Consider the following 6,787-nt stretch of genomic DNA (forward strand, 5'->3'; position numbering starts at 1 on the left):
AGAGAGGAGAGAGAAGAGAGAAAGAGGAGAGAGAGAGGAGAGAAGAGAGAGAAAGAGAAAAAGGGGAGGGGGGATAGTAGAGGATAGGAAAGGCAGCAGAATACAACAGACACTAATATGGCAATATGTAAATCAATGTATGTGTAACTGATGTGATTCTGCAATCTGAATACGGGGTAAAAATGGGAGTTCATAACCCACTTGAATCAAAGTGTGAAATATGATATATCAAGAACTATGTAATGTTTTGAACAACCAACAATAAAAATTAAAAAAAAAGACAATGGATGAAATGGAAGAAAAAGTGGATGAAATGCATATCTGATAATGAACTTATATTCAGATTATGTAAGAAACTTTTACAACTCAAAAATAAAAAGGTAGTAGCTCCATTAAAAATTGACCAAGGCCTTTAATAGACATTTCTCTGAAGAAGATATGCAAATGATCAATAAGCACATGAAAAGATGTTAAATATTATTGTCTGTCAGGGAATTGCAAATCCAAACCACAATGAGATACCTCTTCACACCTAACAGAATGGCTATCATTAAAAGTGGACAATGATATGCATTTTTAGGTAGAGAAACTATAATCCAAATACATTTTTTTTTCTCCTCAAAGCTATTATTTGTTTTGTATAAGGTTCTGCTGTGCTTCTACTCTTGCTTACATAGTAAACAAGTGTTTATTATCCCTTGGGCTCAGATTCACAGGTCTTCCCTAGAGAAGGGCGTCAGGCCGTAAACTCAAGAGTGTCTTTCTCTGATGCCTGGTACCAGGAGTACTGGTATAGTCCAGGCTTCCCAGGGCACAGGCCAGGCCCAGGTGTGGGGGTATGCAAATTGCACAGTGCTTCATGCTTCAGTGCTGAACAACTTTACTCTCTGGGAGAGCATGGAGTTTTGTCTAACAAAATCAATACCATGGGACAGAATCATATGACAGACTCAGGATTTCCCCAGAAAACCAGGCTCCAGTTCCTAGGGAAGGAGTAAAGACCAACACCAAGAGGATCTGAGGGGTGACATGGGCATGTCTGAGAAATTGGCCCAGAAGGCCTGTGTTTAGGAGGCTCTGAGAAGGGGCAGATGGCATGAAGGCCAGGGAAAGAGATGTTAAAAAAGAATAAATTAAAGGTGAGAGAAGCTCTAGGGACAGAGAGCTATCCTTCAAACAGCTGGGGAATAGATCAGGCTTAGGTAAGAGAGAGTGGGCAGAAAGAATTTGATACACTATCAAAAGAAATCTCTTTTTATCTACTTCCTTCTTTGCCTCACTGCAATGCACAACATACCAGGGGCTAAGGGACTGGACCCTATTTCCCCCAGTGGGTTTGAACATGGCAGTGGGGAAAAGGGAAGGTACTGAGGGATATTTCATGGAGGGGGAGTTACCCTCTGGTGCCCAAATGCTTTAAGGCACACTTATTGGAGGCAACTAGATTACATCCAAAACAAAATGAAACACCCCAAACAACACTTGCTTATATTCCAGGCCTACTGTTGTAAGCTTGAGCCTGGCCAATACCTACATAGTACCACAAGGAGCTAGCATTAGGAAAGTTGTACTTGAAGAATTAAACAAAAGGACCAGCCCAACCTCCCAGCGGTGAAAAGGTACGGAGGAGATGGTCTTCAGTCTGAACACTTTTATTGCTGTATGGTAAAAAAAAGCTGGGCTTTAGAACACCCAAACCATCTTTCCTAAAAGACGTCCCCTTGCCTGTGCCCTTAGAGTCAGTACCATTAATAGGTCTATTGGCTCATGCGTGCTTCCTGCACTGGACTGGTGAGCAGGTCCAGGTAGAGACAGGCGCCAGCTCCTCAAAAGCACCATGATGCAGGCAAAATACTCCCAGCAGGCTCCAGAGGGCGCTGTCTTCCCAGAAAGTGCGGGGGCTGGAGGGAGCTGCAAGTGGATGAAGATTCCCTCACAGACTCGGGAGGGTGGACCTGCCAACTCTTAGAAAAGCAAATAAGAGTCACTGGTACGGACTTGGCTGGAGGACATGGACATGACTGAAACTGAAATCGTGTCATTCGCCTGTCACTGGATTTTGGTAGTAGGCTGTACAATGGCCACCCATGGTGGTTCTGGAGTGATTGGACATAGCACACAGGTTGTAAACAGCGTGATGGGTATTTTCTGGGGCAAATTCTCTCGAGTCCAGGTTTCTTAGTGGGAAATTCACAAATATTGTAAGCTTGCTGGCTCGTATCCTGGATTCTGAGAACAGCTTCCAGTGGAGCACCAAGATCTTTGGAAAACTTGTATATTATACATCTCCTGGCTCGGTAATAACAGCATGTTGGCTGTTGATCACCATCAAGCACATCCTCTTTGGTGAAGAGCCTCATGCAGTCCATTAGTGTTACCTCAATAAACCTCACTCAGCATTGGGCAGTGAGAGGTCCCAGAGGGGATCGAAAACTCTAGAGTAGAAACCACCGCCAGTGCACCTCTTTAGCTGCCCAACAAAGATGTCCACAATCCGAATATCTTCTCGTTCTAGATATTTCCTCCACACCTGTTGCCCTTTTTCATCATCAGGGAGATGATGGAGGTTCTTGGGGTTGGACTTATACCTCACTGTTACTCGGTTCACCTCATTGTGGAGTCCATCCAGAAGAAAATGGAGGAACCCCTGAGCATCCTGCTGATTAACCATTGAAACGCTGTGCATATCTCTGGATCTGGACTTTGAACTCAGATGGGCTCACCATATCATTTGGGGGATGAAGGTCCATGTTGTCTTGATTAGTTTTGCAAATGCTTTCATGAGGATTGTGTGTGCATTGCTGGTATGGTTGAGGTCCCGCTACTAGAGGCAGTAATCTCTCAGCTCCCTGGTGTTGCTCAGGCACTGCAGAATCCAGTTCATGAAGCACCAGGAAGCTGGTTTTGAAGACCAGCCAAACCTTGGGCATTCTTTGAATTCTTGGCTTTGTTGAGCAGAAGCCCCACGAAGGTAAAGAGCAGCAGGGATGGCCTCAGCTCCTTGGAGAGGGTAGGAAAGAGGGCAGCTTGGGGGCGGCTGGGGGCTCCTTGAGCAGAGTCACTGTGTAAGAGGTGCGTCTGCTGTGGGGCGAGCTATGAGCTCATCCCTATGTCAAACGTTGGCCAATGGGGAGTGGGGAGTTCCCATGTGGTGCCACAGCTAGCACACCAAGGCTGGCGAGGCTGCCACCCAGATACAGTCCACAGTGCCCAGCGGTAACTGTTATGGTGGGAAAACTGCACGCCCCTCTACCTCAATCTCTCCACCGTGCGCCGCCAGCCACCCCCGATTGGCTCTTGTGCTCCTGTGCTTCCCAAATAGATTTCTAATAGGAATATTAAATGGTGAGTTTACTTTAGAAAATAGTTTGGCAGTAATCATATGTATCAGTAATCCCACTTCTAGGTGTATACCTAAAATAATTGAAAACATGTTCAAACAAAATTGTGTAAACAGATGTTCATAGTAGCGTATACTAGTGTTAATTTTTATAGTCCAGAAGTGAAAAATACCTAAATGTACATCAATTGATGAATGAATCAACAAAATTTTATATATCCATACAATGCAATATTATTAAGCCATAAAAAGAATGTTACTTTATCCATTCATCTATTGAAGGGCATCTAGGTAGATTCCACAATTTAGCTATTGTGAATTGTGCTGCTATAAACATTGATGTGGCTGCATCCTGTAGTATGCTGTTTTTAAGTCCATGTATGAAGACCCAAATTGTGTGACTCTACTTTGTGTACAAAGTACACAAAAGACATGAAAAATTGTACTCTATATGTGTACTATGAGTTAAAATGCATTCTGCTGTCATGTATAAACAAATTAGAATAAATAAATTTAAAATAAAAAGTAAATAAAAAAGAATATTACTGATACATTCTATAGATTGATGAACTTTGAAAATATTTTACTGTGTAAAAAAATGCCAGTCACAAAATACCATATTTTGTATGATTTCATTTATAAGAAATGCCCAGAACAGGCAAATCTATTAAGGCAGGAAATTAGTGGCTGGGCAATAAGGAAATGGAGAATGACTGCTAATATGCCTATGGTGGGTTTGCAGAGTATTTAAAGTGTTCCCAAATTAGATAGTGTAGGTGGTTGTACAACCTTGTGAATATACTTAAAATCACTGAATTGTGCATGCTAAAATTAAAATCAATTAAAACAAATACATTGGCTCATATCATTGAACTTTCAGACCTTGTTAACCCATACACTCATATTTTGGAGAACACACTGTATGTAGCCATCCATTCAGAAATGATTGTTAAGTAAAGGTGAGTAATTTTCATGATATGATAGCTACTGCAAAGCTAATTAGACAAGGATTAAAACTTAGGAGTTGTTCTTTATTGTACAACTTGGAAAATCTTTGCCCCATTTTATCATCTGAAAACATACTCTTAATTTTTGCTGCCTGTCTCTTATCTAAACCTGAGTTGTGAAGGAAAAAAATAACACACATAATAACCTAAAGGAAATATATTACATTCACTCCTCCAGATTTGGTATTTTAGTAATCAAACCAAATCATCAGAGAGTTGCACATTTAGACCACATTATTTTGTCTTTTTGTAGAATTACTTTAATGAAATTACCCTTTGACATAGTGCTATCTGCCTGCATTGAAGTGTATCATCAAAAAGAGTCACATGGAACTAGCTACATATTATGCTTCACTGACAAGATGGTTTTGAGTGTTCTCTATAATACATTTTCCAGTTTTATAAAGGCCCACAGCACTGATTTCTGTTTGGATTTAATACCAGGAAAACTGTTTCTTATGAAAACTTTGTATGATAACACTCTTGTGAATGTTGTGACTCTTGTCATTACTTGTATTTGCTTTTGCTACTATGAAGGTCCAAGAAAATTTGTTGGTCATTTCCTCCCTGTACAAGATTATTATATATGCTTTGCACATGAAAACTTATTTATGGCTTTATGTGTATCTTGTATTATATTTAACTCTGCAATACCACGAATCACTTTTCCTAGTAATAAAGTAATAGATAGGAAGACTGATTTAGATAGAGAAGGTAGTTAGACCAACAGATCCTGGCCATGGCATCAGAGATTCATCATGCCAGCCACAAACTTACTGACTCCACAAAAACCATTTCACAAATTCATCCTGTTGCTCCAAAGTTGTGAGAATAGGAATCAATGACTTGGGCTAGAGTTGTAGCTCAGTGGTACAGCACTCACCTAGCGCGTGTAAGTTACTGGGTTCAATCCTCAGCACCACATATAAATAAATAAATAAAAGTATACCAAAAAAAATCAATGACTGGCTCAGTGAAACAAAACTACATGACAATACACGAATATACCATGGTGAATTTCACCTTTATGCTTAGGTATAAAGTACCAATTAAAAAGAACTATAAATAAATAGAAGGAAGATCAGTAGAGAAAGGGGAACAGGTGGAGGTAAGAGGGGAGGGAGAGGGGAAGGACTGGGGATTGTAATGGAACAAATTTATTCTATGTATGAATAGTTGTATCAAAGTGAACCCCGATATAACTATAAGGTACCAATAAAAACATAAAAACACCACAACAAGAGTTTAATCATACTCACTTCCTATAGTCATCATTCTCATATTGTAACTTGCTAATGAGTGATAAGAAAGTGGGTTCTCATGTTCTGGAAGTTAATCTCTGTTACTGTAGGCACAATTTCCATTAGTGTTATGAACTTGAAATATGAAAGTAACTTAAATTGCCCAGAGGTGTCAAGTGAGATGGGGATTTCAGGACATTTATCAACCCATTTCAGTAACATTAATATTTTTGTTTCAAATATGCAGTTAAATAGGAAATTTGAATAATAGTTATTTGCTTCAATTGTTTGTATCATACTGAAAGTTGTTGAAAAAGTTCTGGTTGTGCCTTCAAGGTATTAAAAGAATAGGTCACATTATGCCTCATAAGTTGTTTGAGCTTTCTGGAAATGGAAGGGTTGACTGATTGATTGATTGATTGAATTTTTCTGCTTTTTATTAAATTGTTTGGTGTCATGGCAACCTAGGCTTTGTTCTCGCTTAAGAAGGACGCAGATCATGACATTTTTATTACATGTCTTCAAGAATGACAGCCTCTACAAATCCTCCCTTGACATGGAGAAGTGCAATAATGTGCCCAGATGCTTGAGGTTGTGGCACTTGCGTCATTGGTGGAGCAGATGGTCAAATAACTGTGATCCTTTGCTATATGAGTGTTTCAAATGAAAACCTTTTCCCTTGAGTTGTCTTCAGAATGACCAAGCAATTCTGTCCTTTTCTAGCATGCTCCAGATATGGTATACAGGATATGAAATCTCAGTCAGAAGAAGAAAAATCTCTAACATCTGAATCCATGGTATATGCATTTGGTTTATTAGAAACTTCTGAATGGTAGATCAAATTTTGTAGTAAATTTTGTTCTTGTGTAAGTATTGTCAGTATGTTGCCTTTATAGCCTATGTTGGAACCACATAAAAAAAATAAGGATTCATTACTAAAATTTGTGAGCATTGGGTCTTGCTTCCTGGGCTTTGACGAGATTGGGTTCACTAGTACATTCAATTTCTGAGTTCACAGAAATTGTCAGAAAACTAATTGTTCAACGGAACTCCAAACTCCAAATTTTATCTCAAACATGTCCCCAAGGCTACTCTTCCCTATTTTACTAAATGAAATTCTCATAAAAATCTGCAATTGAAGCCAGAAAACCAGGAGATAGCCTCCTTTCCCGTTACTCCTATTTTGAAATACATTAGCA

General features: G+C 39.6%; 1 pseudogene; it reads right to left on the bottom strand.

Moving 5' to 3' along the window:
* Nucleotides 1–1,683: 1,683 nt before the first annotated feature.
* Nucleotides 1,684–6,198, bottom strand: LOC107153012 (annotated as a pseudogene).
* Between the last annotated feature and the right edge of the window lie 589 nt (nt 6,199–6,787).

The sequence above is a fragment of the Marmota marmota genome, unplaced genomic scaffold, assembly GCF_001458135.2.
Source record: "Marmota marmota marmota unplaced genomic scaffold, marMar, whole genome shotgun sequence".
Taxonomy (NCBI): domain Eukaryota; kingdom Metazoa; phylum Chordata; class Mammalia; order Rodentia; family Sciuridae; genus Marmota; species Marmota marmota.